Genomic DNA, 14,939 nt, shown 5'->3' on the forward strand with positions numbered 1-14,939 from the left:
AACTCCCAAGTGGAATGAATGCGGTTCCCCAAAAAGCTGTACTGTGTGCACTTCATTTTGCTGTTACAATAGAATTGCATGAAGTCAGACCTCAAAACTCTCAGCCAAACACTCCATTCATCAGCAAAGCGCTGCCTACAGGATCGGGTCCCTAATCAATACTTTAATATAACACCTACTTAATTGGAATAATTGATTGCCAGGGATCAGACTAAGCATAATGTATTTCTGCTAGTCTGGACAAAGGATAAATGCCATAGATTATTTATAAGACAAACCTGCAACTATGCAGAGGGTGGCAGATACGACACGCAGTTAGCACCATATGCGTGCAGCGTTTAGTTAATGGTAGGGATGCCAGCACAACGCAGCCGGGCCTGCTGGGCATCACCGGGTCCCACCGCGGGGCTCCTGCAGGTCAGCCCGCAGCCACAGCCAGCTACCGCTGCACAGGATGCTCCGGGGGTTACCTCCTCGCCCGGGTTCTGCCATTACCAGGCTGTTTATTCCACTGCACGCTCGCGGAGGAAAAGCCTCTCCATATTTTAGGATGGAAGACAGCCAGCAGAGAGTGCAAGAGGCCCCGTCTGCGCACTTACCGCACAGTTTGCAGCCCAACTCCCAGATGTGACACCTTGGCCCCGCTGCGCCCCGGCCGCTACAGCCGCTCGGGTTCACTGCCCAAGGTCACTGCCACCGCCGCCACCGCCACACGGCGCCCCCCCAGCCGCCCCAGCCCCGCTGCTCCTCGGCGCTGCGCTCCCACCCGCGCAGGACCGCTCTCCCCTGCCGCTCTGCAAATCCATCTATTTTCAATCCCGTCGCAGAACCGCAGACCGGAGGAGGACATGACTGGCAGGCAGCTCGCACCTACACACAGCTACGCGGAGCTCCCCGCCGGCTCCCTCTCGGAAAGCAGCATCCCGGCGGCTTCCCCAGCTCGGGACCCCCGGGCCGGTAACTTTCCGGGGGGACCGCTCGCCCGGCCCCCGGCGCAGCCCTCCCACCCCCGCTTTACCCTTCAGACCCCGCTCTGACGGCCGCAGGGGCGCGGCGCCCCGAGCTCGCCCCGGACCCGCGGGGCCCACCCGGCCCCGCCGGCGGAGAAGGGCCGCGGCAGCGCGGCCGCCCGGCTCCCGAGGTGCGCGGCGGGGCGGGGGCCGGGCGCGGCGGCGCGGGGGCGGGGCGGGGCGGCGGCTGCCGGAGCTGCGGGCTCTCGTCCCGCCGCGCTGCCTCCTCCCGCCCGCGGAGCAGCGCTGAGCCGCGGCCGCGCGGAGCGGAGGATGCGCTGAGCGCGGCGCAGGTGAGTGGCTCGTTCCCCGCTCGGGTCCCCCCACCCGCGCCCCAACTTTTCCCCGCGTCACTTCGGGAAAGTGCCCAAACTTGCGGCGGGGCTGCCCGGACCCCCGTCTCGGGGCCGCGGATAGCGGTGCCGGGGGCTGCGCGGAGAGCGGCGGCCCGGCAGGTGCGGGCTCGGGGCACGGAGCGGCCGCACCGGGAGCGCAACTTGGGGAGGTGGGAGCGGGGTGGGGCCGGAGCCGGTGCTGCTCTGGGTACGTGCCTCCTCCGTCCGGGTCGTTTTCTGTACGGAAAATAAGGGGATGCGAAAGAAACTAGTTTGGGAACGATGGCAGCTCAGTGCCTTGGAAATGCAGTTCAGCCGGAGTTCACATTGTGCATCAGCGGAAGGGGCACTGATGCTCTGTGTGTGCCGGGAGTTACCGCGCAGGGGAACCGGGCTGCGGGTCGGGCTCCGGTCACGGTCGGTGCGTCCCGGCGGCCCCGCGCCCCTCCGGTGGGAAGCCGGGCACCGGGAGCGACAACCGCCGGCGGGGCGGGGCGGGGCGGGGAGGGGCGGTCCCGGCCCCTCCGCGGTTGGGGCTGCCCGGCCGCAGTGTGCGAGCAGCCGGGGACAGAGCGGGACCCGCCGGATCCGTGTGTATGTGTGCGTTTGGAGGGGTTAGGAAAGCCTTATTCAATGGTATTCTGATACTGCTTTGTCTGCGGCCGATCTGCGCTGTGTGCAGATTTACATGCTTGCAAAAAACCGGAGATGCTCTCTTTTTGTTCTGTTTATGTTAGAAGCTTACCCCAAACCGCTCGCGTTTTATTGCCAGACTTAAAAGTTGCAGCTCTTCAGAGAATAGGCAGCATGCACAACGCCAGAGAGGGATGAATGGGAAACGTGAGCGGTCTCATAAGTGAAGATCAGAATTAGAGCCTCTAATCCCTTTTGTTTGTTAACGGTGCTCCCATGTGATGAGGGCTGTCCTCAGCTCATCCCGGGAAGGTTTCGCCCGCCAGCTGCCTGGCATCTCTTCAATTCCTTCCGTGTCCCCGGGATTTCTCCTTTCCAGGAGCAGGCCACAGCAGCTCCGTGTCGGGGATAACCGCTAAGCTCTCCTTTTGAATTCATGAGCTTCCAAATTAAACTTCTGCAGACACCTGCTACCTGCCCTGCTCCGGCAGGGTGACAGCGGCACGGGGCTGCTGGAGCGCTACTATTGAGCAAAGGAAATCGGGAGCAAAAATCAGTGCCAAGTGCCCGGGTCACAGCACCCGATGTGCGGAGCTCTGGAACTGGGGCTGCTGAAACCTAATCAAACCGTGGCTCTGATGGAGCAAACTTCCAACAGCAATCACCGACAGGAATTAAATCCGTAGCGCAGACAGCAACAGAGATTAATAATCATCATCATCAATTAGTTGATGGAATCAAACAGAACAAAATGAGCGTAAACAGAAATCCGTCTCCCCTCCCCCCTGAATCTCATCCCACCCTTATTTATCCAGCATCAGGGATGTTTTCTGAGCACTGATTCCAAGTGCCAAAAATTTACCAAGTGTCATAACATAAGGTCAAGACTTAATTATTTATACGGAGGCATCAATCATCGCACGGGGCTGATTTATTTATGAACCAGCGGAGCTGTGCAGTGAGGCGGTGAGCCCCGGTGCCCTGCGCTGAGTGGGGCCGGGAAGGCGCCCACACCCGCTGTGCCCAGGCTGTGCAGAGCAGCTCTGCTGCACCGTTCAAGTCCTGTAACCAGCACATCACCGGGGAAATCCCGTGCATATCTGCTGCATCTCGGTAATGAACGCTTACTGATTACGGATTATCTGGAGAATTTAGCTTTTTCAACATTATTCAAATTTTTATGTTTATGTAAGCTAATAATACTGATGAGATTCAGTAACTACTCTTTGCCTTATGGTATTTGAGAAGTGTGTCCGCTGGGCTTATCTCAGCATCTTCCAGAAGCACTTCTGAAATACTAAAATAGAATTTTTCCGCCTGAAAAAAAAAAAAGTATCGGTACCCGGGATAATGCTCTTTGCTCACAATTAATGCCAAAAATCAATTTGCTAACGTGCTTTTTATGTTTCTGCTGATCGCAAACAGGATGGCACAGTAAAAGCTTTTATTGCCATCTGATTAGTCCACGGTGGTGCTGAGTAAATAGCTGGGGCTGGCAGGGCTGCTGAGTGCCTGCGCTGAGTGTGGGGTGCTGAGCAGGATCCGGCCCGCAGGTCTTCTGATAGCTGGATGGAAGTAATGAACGTGCATTGGGATATTCCTGAACCTCCTCCTGACCTCTAATGAAGGGTTAATTACAGGCAGGGATTAGCACAGACTTTCCCATCTATCTATCTGTTAATAGAAATGGTGCCGCTGATCTTATTTACATGATTGCATTTTGGATAGGGAGATGATTAACTCAGTGCGTGTGGAACTGGTGGGGAAAAAGAAAAGTGACTACAGGAAGAGAGGGATGGAAGGAAAGTTGTGGTGAGAATGAGCAGAGCAAGGAGGGAAGATTCCTTTTGCACTCCCGTCATCATCTCGTGACACTCTGTGCTCCATAACCCCACGTGCTTTAGCACTGACGGACTGTTGGAAGCGCGAGGATATCCCGGGCAGCTCGCGATCCCTCTGAACTTCATGGCAGGGCTCCATTTTGGCAAGAGCAAGTCAGTAAGCTCTCCTGCATATCCACTCTGCTGCTCCTACTGATCTTACACCGAGGTAATTTATCACTGTATTTCAGTGAGAGAAATACCAAAATAGCATTTCACCGGGTTTGCAAAAGGTTGTAAATTATGGGTAGAAGGACAAGTGGATTGTCCGCTTCTTCAAAGACCAATTAAGACATTAAGAGCATGGGGAAATATTGGTAGACATTAACCAGTCATTGAGAAAATCAAAATTTAGGACCCAGTTCTGTTATATGTTCCTCAAGCACCCTCTGGATCTTGCCCAGAGCATGTGAAAAATCAAAGATTAATAGTATTTCTTGCAGGCAGGACCAGTCAGCTGCTTGTGTATTTTTATGGTATACTGGGTATATTTATAGCATTTAGTAATGCCAGCAACACTCAGTATAAAGAGTAACAGATGAATGCATTGTGAAACAAGGCACTAGCAAGGCAGGTGGGAAATGATTTCCAAAATATTGCAGTAACCAGGCAGGAAGAAATGCCTTCAGATGGTAAACGTGAAATAATAGACGTAAGTGGCTTTAGCCAAAGTCAGGGTAGATCTTCAGGTTGGTTTCAGCCCATGCAAGACCAAGCCCAGCCCACGCCTTACGCAGAAGAGGAAAGCCAGGGCTCACCGCGTGCGGATCCCAGCAAAGATGGCTTCCACGCTGCTCTGTTCCCATGGAAAGACAGAAATGATGATGAAATCATAGTTGAGAGTGGAGAGGAGAAAGGAGGGGAATAAAATTGTATTGGCTCAACTGCAAGAAGCAAATCACAGATTTCCCTAATCAGACAGATGATGCCTAACTAGGGCACAAAGCAAATCACAAAAGAAGGTGGCAGATTTCACAAATTAGTCATGGCAAAAATAGTGAATTTCACAGCTTGAAGTGAATTCACGTTACAGAATGAAACAGCACAAAATGATTAAGAGCTCTAACTGATAGAAGTAATGAGTGTGTGAGCCTTAGTCATCACATGGCAGCTGACACCTCTCCCTGGCTTCAGGGGAGCAACACCTTCAGCCTCTTCCTGCGTCTGTTTGGGACTGGGATCAGGTGAGGACAACCTCAGAAAGAGTCCTTTGTACATCTTTTTGGGAGATTTTGGACCAGGGCACAACACAGCAGTCCCAGTAGCACTGCAAGAGCATTCAGCAAGGAGAAGCTCTGCAGGCACCACCTCCACTCCCAGTGCCACTTGAGCTGTGGGCATGTGCCATGTCAAGAGCTCTACCTTCACGCCATGACCTCACAGGTGAGCAGCACGGTGGGACGGCAGCTGAGAGGGGCTGAAGCAAGAGGGACACTTGCAGCACAGTCGCTGCCACGCTGGGGACAACCTTCCAGAGCTGGCAGGGCCACTTTGGGAACTATTTGGTGCTGGCCCGTGCCGTCGTGCGGTAGCTGTGCCACAGCACACACCCCTCCCTGCAGGCAGCCCTTTAACAGCCCATGCCATGGTTTTTCTTCCAAAACCAACTCAATTTCCCTTCCTTCAGCGGATGAAGACTAATGTCAAAAGCCTCACAGGTGCTGCTGCATGACTTCTGTTAGCAAAACATTTCAATAGCTGTTACAGCACATTTTCAAAGAAAGCTGTGTTATTAAGTACTGAACCCTTCTGCTACCATTTGTATCCCTGCTTAGAGCGAGATAAAAAATTATGGAGAAAAATGTCACCGTTGTGTCTTAATTCTTTTGTTTCAACATATGCTCTTCTATCACAGTTATTGAAAATCCATAGAGCAAAATGCAAGCAAAGCGAGCTAATACCAACCAGAGAATGCCTCCTCCAGCACCATCAGTCTCCGCCAAAACCTTCCCCTTCCCAGCAGACCATGGGCCAGCCCTGCTGGAGCGCCCGGGGCAGGGTGGCTCTCAGGCCGCCAGGAGGTTAACAAACCCCATCGCTGGCAGGCTGAGCTCAAACTGAAGCAGAGCCACAAACCCCTTGGAGAGAAGCGTGTGCCAGCTTTCCTGTGTTTATTGAGGGCATTCCAGCAAAGTCGGGTCTGCTGAGCGCAGCTGTATTAATGTCATGCAGGGAGAGCGGAAGCTGTTGAAGTTGCCAGGACCAAAGCCATGGAGGAATGTAATAAGGCAGTGCCAGTTCCTTCAAGTCCCACCTGGAAGTTATTACCCAGCCACAGGAGGCAGAGGAGCACCCGCATCCCAGAACAGCGTACGTGCATCAACCATGCAGCGGCCAGCCGTACCTCGGATGGGCACCGTGCAGTCCAGCTGCACTGCTCCCGACCCAGAGGGAGGATTAGAAGTGCACACAGAAGAAACAACCTAAGAGCAATTGATCACTATTGAACAAGGATGGGAAGGCGAAGTTTGAAAAGAATTAGCATTTCTAAAGGAATGCCCTTGGACTCTGGGTAGGGAATTAGAAAGGACTTTAAAAAAAAAAAAAAAAAGGCAGGGGATGGGGAGAAGCCCTCTTCTCTGGAATTGATTTTTTTTAAAACTTGGCAGATTTAAGAAGCCTTTCAGTAACATTTTGTGGATCGATGCTAATTTGATGCATCGGAGCTCAGCACTGTGCCAATTCACTGTCAAACTGATATTAACTAGGCACTTTTCTGAGCATGTTTATAGCTCAAGGTCCATTAAATATGCAGACCTGACAATGATTGCACCTCCCTTAAAATACGTAATTTGAGATGTATATCACAGTACGCACAAATGGCCTTTTGCTCTTCATCAGAGAGCAGCCTGGCTCCATGAAGGTGCCATCCTTGCCCTGGGAGCGGGGTTGGAGGCTGCACGTGGTGCTGCCAGCAGTGGTGTGACCACCACAGCCCTCAGCGGGGCCGACCTTCCGGCCCCAACCACCCAGGAACCAACCTGGTGGAAGTCAGCTAGCTGCTGTCAATGACACTCATTGAGAGAGCACTAATTATTCACACTGGTGAAGGTTGCCAGATCAGTTATATAAACTTTCAGTGTGGTTTCTGAATTGAATGCCTGCAAGCTGACATCCACCTACAGGTAGGAGCTAAGTGAAAGTTGTTTTATTTTTCAACAATTCCGAGTTTGAGCCAAAGCTACAGAACATCCTGGTATTTAAATCTGGGTCCCTTTTAATTCCTTTAAAACATGCTCATAAATAGTTTGAGAAATACTGGCTTTTCTTTCTGTTCCAATGCATAAACGATCCCTTCCGAGTTTGGAGAATCAAAGCAGCAGTTAGCTAGCGATGCATGGATGTGGATCACTGACTTCAGGCAGCCATGTCTGAACATCTGATTTAACACACTTTCATTTTTATATCCTGAAATGGGGATACTGCTTAACTTAAAGATGAATTAATTTTTCTGTTGCTTTTAAGTTCTTTAATGGGAGATGCTACATAATTACATAATAGACTTCTAAAGTTTTTTTTGCATGATCTGCTTGATCTACTTAAAGCATATAAATCAGTAAGAGCTGAATTACTAAAATAGTTTCAGAAATCCAAAGGCTGCGCCAGAAGTTAGACTGGTATGTAAGAAGGGATTAGAACAATATTGCTCTTTCATTTGGCAAAGAACAAACTAATTTCTGGTTCCTGATCCTTTGATCATCTCATTTCTGAGGAATCACAAAATCCATTTGTGAAGAGATCTATGAAATAGAAGAAGAAATTGTAAAAGTATCGCTGTGGTCAATAAAACACATGAATCTGCAGGCACATGCAAGGAAGGGCACCATGAATCTCCTCCTTGTGTTGCAGTTCAAAATAGCAGTTATTTTCTTCACTTCAGTGGATGCCAAAGGCTCACAGTAAGGAGTGCTCACAGAACACAGCCCTTGTTTCTCATGGCAGAAGTGTATTAGTCTGGCTTCTCACGTAGGAGATACGATAGTCTTGTCCCAGTCTGCAGTGACTGAAAGCCACTCACTGGGAGATGACCCTGGTGTTGGGTTGTGGGTAGGTAACAGAGCACAACCAGATGCTATTTCATGTCTCCCACGGAAGAACTGACTCCATCCAACACGATCTTTCTAGGGAAGTTTCATTCCCTTCCATCTCTACCATGTATTCTTCCAGCTTTCCCCAGAAGTATACTTCACCACACCTGTATCTAAAAATCTTCAAGTCTCCAACAAAAGCTAGTTTGTTACTTCTCTAGCTTTTCTTCACAAGAGCTATTCTGATCAGCCACGCTGCTGGCCTTCCCTGCTAACGAGACCCTGCCTGTTAGTCAACAGTGCTTGAAGGAACCACTTATAACTCACAAGCAAAATGGTTCATCTCTACTTGTTAGTTACAGATGTGAGATCAACTGAGTAAGCTGCTGCCCACCAGATGGTTGCTCTCTCTTGCCTATATCCAGCCCTCCCCCAGCTCTTGCATCTCCCCATGGCTCCCCGGCACCCAGCTCAGTGCCAGCACAGCAGGAACTGCCCTAGCACCCAATGCATCTGCTCTTCCTTCATGGATGAGGAGAGGGGATTTCCTTTCAAGCTGCCCCTTTGCCCACAGACTGTCAATAACCACATTGCACATTTTAAACAGAGTCTCAGAGTTAATGGTGTGGTAGCTAGATGCAGAGGTTTTATGTTTATGGTACAGAATATTTACATGGATCATTTCTTTTTCTTTTTTTTTTTTCCCAACGCCTTTGTTCTAAACTAACTTTCCTAACCTTAGAATAATTATTTCCTCCTTTCTTCGTACAAATGATTTTTAATGCTTTGGAATAGCACAGCTATGTTGCTTTGACTATGCTGCAACTTCTGGAGGACTCAGCGTGTCCCCAGAGCATTAGATACTGCATGTAACATAATGGGAGCCAGTGGCTGGAGCTGAGAGCTCACGTGAGGGTCTTCTAATCCTGCACCTTACATAGGGGATCGCCAGCGCTGATGGCAGTCTGGAAATCAGCTGCATTGTACTGCACCAACTACAGCACTATTAAGCTTTGTTGAGCATTTTTAATTCAGAATACCAGAATGAGCTCATTCAGCCTTTGGTTTATACCGAGAAAAAGCTGAACTAAGGTTAACGTCAAGAGTTTATCTGAAGTCTCCTATAATGTTGGCATGTTGCTAGCAGAAAAATTAATCTGGTTTCCATAAATATTTGATAGGGTTCTATCATCATCCTCATCATCATTTTGGGCTGGTTGGAAGACAGCCCTCTTCTCCCTCCAGTGATCGCAATCTGTCTTGGAGTCATAGCAGAAAGTCAGGCAGTGATATTTCAATCAGTTCTTATAACAAATTCCATTCAAATTCTGTCTGAAAGGGAGTCGAGGTTTCATCCTGCTGCTCAGAGAATGATATGCTAAATGCAGCTTCCTGGGGGCTTGGCTGCAGCCCAGCGCTCTGTAATTTATAGCTCTCCTTCCCGATTCCGGCGGTGACCTTGGGACCTACCCGGCACGTGGCTGAAGTTCCCTGGCTGCCCACAATCTGTCTGGGAGCCATCAGCCCTGCCCTGCACCTCGGCAGCCCCACAGCAGGGAAGGGCGCAGTGCAGGCAGTGGGTAACACCTCCGCTCACACCAGTGATCGCTGAGCGTTGGTCTTCAACGACAGAGATTGTTAGCTAACGTCAAAGCATGAAATGAATTTACAGAAGAGGCTTAAGTTATATTAGCCAAAGGCATTTTCCGTATAGATAGCTAGAAGGAGGCGATAATTGTCGATCTCCAAACAGTTGTTGTGCCTTTTGTATTCACATGGGGAAAAATAACTTGAAAGATTATTAACATGAGATATCAAAAGAAGTTCTAACGTTATTACTCGTCGTAGTTACTGTATGCTGTGTGTGTCTGAGATGCCTCACTGAGAAACGCGTGTCCACAGCCAGAGCAGCTGATAACTGAGATTGTAACATATGACATTTGTAACAGAAAAATTGTGTAATTCAGGGAAGTTATTGCCCCTTGAAGATTACATTCATTATAGACTGTAACAGAGATATGTCTTTAGAATGGCTGTCGTTTCTCTCATTTAAATAGCTATTCGGGAATACAATTGTTCAAGCTTATGTATGTAACTGCAGATTGTTTTATGAAATTATTGAAGAAAGGCAACTTTGGGGAAGGTCTGGCAGATCCCTGCTGCTTGTCTGGGCTGCCCTTTGTCCAGATTGTTCAGGAGATACCCTCCATAAATACTTGTACTTTCCTATCTGCATTCCTTATGATGGAGAATGCTTTAAAAAAAAGGAGTGACTTTTAAAATTATTTTAGATTTGTTAATTCACCTATAATTATTAGATTTTCTGCACAGCAAGCAATACAGCGTTAGCTTTAAAACCAAAGAATAGCAAAACTTGTCATGGGTTTTGGTCTTCCAAGTATTGCGTCTGATATTATCAGCAATTTGCACTACCAGAAATGGAGCTCCTCTGTAATCCAGTCATTCCGTGACTTTACGTAGATCCTTTTTGAAAGGCTTTTTCTATTACCTGTTGTGCAGCCATCAGAGAATCATTACCTTAAGTAGCTCTTTGTAAACAAGAAAACAGTGAATCCAAAACACTTCCTCTGCAAGATGTTCATCACGGAGATACCCCTGGCAAAGCGTTTGTCTGCTGCCTGGAGCCATCTTAACACCAGTGAACCTCCACTGGAGAACATCAGCATAGGCTCATCAGGCTTTTCACTTTTACTAATAACAAATGTAAACTCTCAGGACTGTATGAGATTGATTCAGATACAGTGTTGCTGCTACAATACTGTTTCTGTACCAGATGCAGAGGCTCACACTTGGATGTGGGGTGTGCACGATGGACGCACACGAGCGTGGCAGAGGAAGCAGTTGGTGCAGCCCTGCCCGGCATTGCACCCAGTGCTGTACAGCACAGCCAGAGCAGGCTGCCCGACCACAAGGCACTCCTGTCATCTCCTTTGGCTCCTGTGCATGTGATTAAAGCCCCCACCTCCTTTTTATTCATTTTCCCAGGGATATGCCATCTCACTGTTGCGCAGACCTGGCAGCACTGCTATGCTGGGCGCTCTCCCTACTCAGCTATTAAACCGCTCTGTTGCTTTCTTTTGTCAGGGCTTCTTTCCCCCACTAATATCTCACCTAAACTTTTTCTTTCTTAGCTTCAGGCCATTGCTCCCTGGCCTACAATTTTTCTGAGACTGTGAATAATTCCCTCCCTTCGTTTCTATTGTTACCTTGAAGGTATTTATAGACTGTGATCATGTTCCCCCTGAGCCTTCTCTTTCACCAGACTCTGAATTTAGCTTTCTCAGCCTCTTCGCATGTTACGTTCTCTAATCCATGTATCATTGCCCTCCTTTGTTTTCATCTTCTTTTGAAGGCTGGTAACCAGCAATACACAGCATCATGGTTTTGCACAGCCATTACTTACAAGGCCTCACACTCAGTTCCTCGTTATCTATATTATGTTACTGAGAAGGGCTATTTTTTTTAATATTGTTTACTTTATGAAATATTACTTTTCACCAAACGTAATTTTGCAAATGAAAATATTCCACATAACTCTCCATTCGGCTGCCAAGGCGTAAGCAGAAAGAAGCAGGGCTAACAAATGCATCTGACAGCAAAGACTCCTAGGGTCAGACTCTGTTTGAAGCCCAAACCTTGCCCAGGGAGGTGCAGCCTTCTGCACTGCTCAGCTGCCCCTGGGAGGAAGAGTTACGCTCAGGACTGTGCCTGTGCCCACTGGCTGCACCTCTCTGTCAGAAAGTAACGTCAGCTACTGGCCCAAGACACTGTTTCTCCATTGAGAGTGGTTCCCTCAGCTTTATTGCTGAAATGAGAAATTATACCCTAAGGAAAATTCCGATTTTGGTTGCATTAAAGATCGAAAGCCTCAATTTTAAAACTTGCCATTGAATACACAATTCTTGGGAAGGAAACGCAATTCTGGGAAAGGAGAAGTGTTCCGTCTTGATGATTTTGATCTCCCCTGGAATCTCTGACCTGGTGGCACTGCTGGACCTGCCCCCATAACCCTGCATTCAGCTGGTCCTGCTCGGGCCACACAAGAGCAGCCACTCCTGGCTCGTCCAGCCCCAGGCTGTCCTCAGCCAACCCCACAGCACAGCTGGCTGCTGGGGCCCACAAAGCAGAGAAGTCTCTTTTTACCTTACTGCCTCCTTTTTTCCCCAAAAAAAGTTTGTAACAAATCCACAAAGCAAAAAGCCTCAGGAAAAAGGTTGTGTCACGTTGTGGCAAAGGAAACTATGCCTGGGAGCAAGAGCTTTGTATGGGGAAAGAATTACAGCTCCCCCAGTGCAACGGGAGGGGAGAGATGAAGGGAGAAATGTGAACCTACATTTGTGAAGTTAGACTGTTATAAGATTTCTAAGAAAATCAAAGTACTGGAAGATAGAAAAAGCCTTCTACACCATAGCAAGTGTCCCTGTGTGCATGTGCCCGGATTAGATTTCTGCACATCTCCATTCACTCCGATGCCTCCGCAGAACCTGACAGTAATGATGTCCCCTGTAGGACAGAACGATCTATCATGCTAACCAGTGCTCTCCCGCTTCTCCCTTGTACTTTCCACCCCTCTGTACCAGCCCTCTATTTTCACTTAGCTCTGCTTTTGGAAATAGAGCTGGCTTTTGATCCCGGGCTTCTACTAGATTGCAAACGGTATCTTAATTCTGAAAGATTATGAAAAGTACCTTATCAATAATACTGTGTTTAAAGTAACTAATTCTTAGTTCTAAGTTTATTAAAGATGAAAAAGAACCCCCCAGTAATTAATTGCAATGGCTACGAGGACTGCCATCACACAGGACATGACAAGCTTTCTAAAAGGTCTTCTATCATCACGCTGTACAAACATTTATTCTGAGCAGTGTGACAATTTTACTACAACTTCACCTGCCCGATCAGACTTCATACAACAATATTAGACAGATTACAACCATCTGCAGGGCTCATTCATGCCAGAATCAACCTAGCTGAATAATTAATTTTTATGTTCAGTGATGGCACCTAAACTAGTAGGGGAAATAATTGCTTCAGGGGTGCCCCAAAGACAAGCGAGTGTTTCCCTGCAGCTAATGTCTTCAAAACTAAAAGTCATTCCAGATAAAAAGACTTTCTTTTAAAAAGTATCAAACAGTTACTTTTCTTTTTTTAAAGTGCACAGTGATGTGTACAACGGTCAGTTGGCCATTCTTGCTTAAAAAAAGTTTCATTTACCAAAATTTTGCAGCAGGGTTAAGTACGGATGACCACAAGGTTAAGTACGAATGACAAGAAGCTATAATCTGCCTCTCAGAGAACCCGTGTTTTTAATAGAGACCAAAATGCACTCCAGAAATTTAGTGCTGCTTCTGCTTTTCATTAATTATTAAATTCAAAATGTTTGAAATATGCATTGTAAGATGACATTATTTTAATTTTCCCAGCAGAGACATTGACAGCTCCTGGATGATACTGCACTAAACTGCCCTCTTTAATGACATTTGCTTTTTAATAATCATTGATCCACACAAATTTGTTAGCTCCTGAACAGGAGCTCATCGCTCACAGCGCTGTGAGAGCTCTGTCAGGGGCTGAGCGTGGCACTGAGCATTTCCAGCCACGAAAGTTTGCTGTGCAATCACACGTTACCTTGGATTTGATTTGGATCTTAATTTTCTGTGGCTGTTCTAAATACAACAGTGCACCAAAATGCCTCTGCTTTAGTGTCTGGATGCTGACAGCGCTCAGAGAGGGAAGGTAAATCCTGAGAGGAAACATCAGTAAAGTCAAGTCGTTCAGAAAGCAGTGTTTCCTGTCCATCCCTAAGAACAAGAACCTCTTATCTCCACACTATTTGGCCGTAAATATCACTGTTTTCTGAAGTTAGTGTTTAAATGACTGGCCAGCCCAGGCCCTTCTTGCACAAGGAACATGAATTCCACGTCACCCTGCAGCCTTGCTTTTTCTTTTCACTGCCCTAGGTCTTGTTCTAGTCTTCTTCAATGTTGTGAAAGCAAACACCTGCTGAAAAGTAAATGGTTACCCGTGGTCTATGAGTGTACAGGAGGCCCTGAAAAACCACTGCTGACATTGCAAAGCAAAGTCTTGCAGTGGCTGGTGCTAAGGAGCAACTGTGTCCTCCAGCTGCTGCACAGAGCCTCATGGAACAAAACTGCCTCTTTCTCTTCTCCCTGCCCTTCTGGGAGAAAAGAGATCGATATGGTAGCATGACTTCTTTCCTGAGTCCTATAGGGGAAAAGGTTAGGAAAGTAAAGCCCTTTCCCCTTTCCCCCCCAGAGAATCCCCTGGACTAGGGGAGAAGAGCCCCTCAGGATCCAGCTGAGACCACTGCAGTATTTATTTATTCCTTTCCCAGTGATTCCCAGCAGCTTTCCGAGATTACTGCTCCCTTAGGAAAGTACAGCTCAGAGATGCACAGCACTATTTCCTCCTGTTCCTTCCCTCAGAATCTCCCCTGGGAAGGAGAAAGGTTTACAGTCCTTTCCCTTCATCTTGCAAACCGAGCCATGATCTCATTGTCTGCTGCTACACAAACAATAAACCAGGTTTCCCAGCATGGTTTGTCTTAGTAATATTCTATTTCTCTGTCAGACTTTAGGTCAGGTGGTAATTTTGGGTGAGGTACTATCTATAAAGACAACAAATGCAAGAAGCAATCTCAAGGCAAGGGATAAACCAGATGACCTGAGTGATTTTCTCTGTCACCACTGTCTATGTTTCTATTATGGAATAAAGCACAGGACAAGGAGAGGGATTCAGTGCTTTGACTGTAGTGACAGATATACCAAAGAGCCCAGCTTAGTTCATCTCCACACAGCCCTGTAAGGGGCAGGCTGGTGTACCCAGCAAAATAGTGGTATTTATCTTCTGTGCACAGCTGATCTATGGAGCACAGCGTGTTTTCCTGAAGGATGTCAGGGCCTGCAAAGCTGCTTGGCTTGCTTGGCTGAGGTGTTGAGTACCTGTGTGAACTCGGGGTAGTTTTGTCTTTCGTTCCTTATCTTGAGACTTTGTCAGACATTTGTGTCCAGA

At 48.0% G+C, this 14,939-nt stretch overlaps 2 protein-coding genes across 2 annotated transcripts in view; one reads left to right on the plus strand and one right to left on the minus strand.

The window, feature by feature from the left end:
- Positions 1-14,939, minus strand: part of PEPD (peptidase D) — a 365,025-nt gene that overhangs the window by 170,867 nt on the left and 179,219 nt on the right. The window lies entirely within an intron of this gene.
- CHST8 (carbohydrate sulfotransferase 8) overlaps positions 1,200-14,939 on the plus strand; it is a 170,099-nt gene continuing 156,359 nt past the window's right edge. The window contains exon 1 of the mRNA XM_015292473.4: positions 1,200-1,303. The gene's annotated coding sequence lies outside the window, so the exon portion shown is untranslated. The remainder of the gene's footprint in view (positions 1,304-14,939) is intronic.

Source organism: Gallus gallus, chromosome 11 (assembly GCF_016699485.2).
Source record: "Gallus gallus isolate bGalGal1 chromosome 11, bGalGal1.mat.broiler.GRCg7b, whole genome shotgun sequence".
NCBI classification, from domain to species: domain Eukaryota; kingdom Metazoa; phylum Chordata; class Aves; order Galliformes; family Phasianidae; genus Gallus; species Gallus gallus.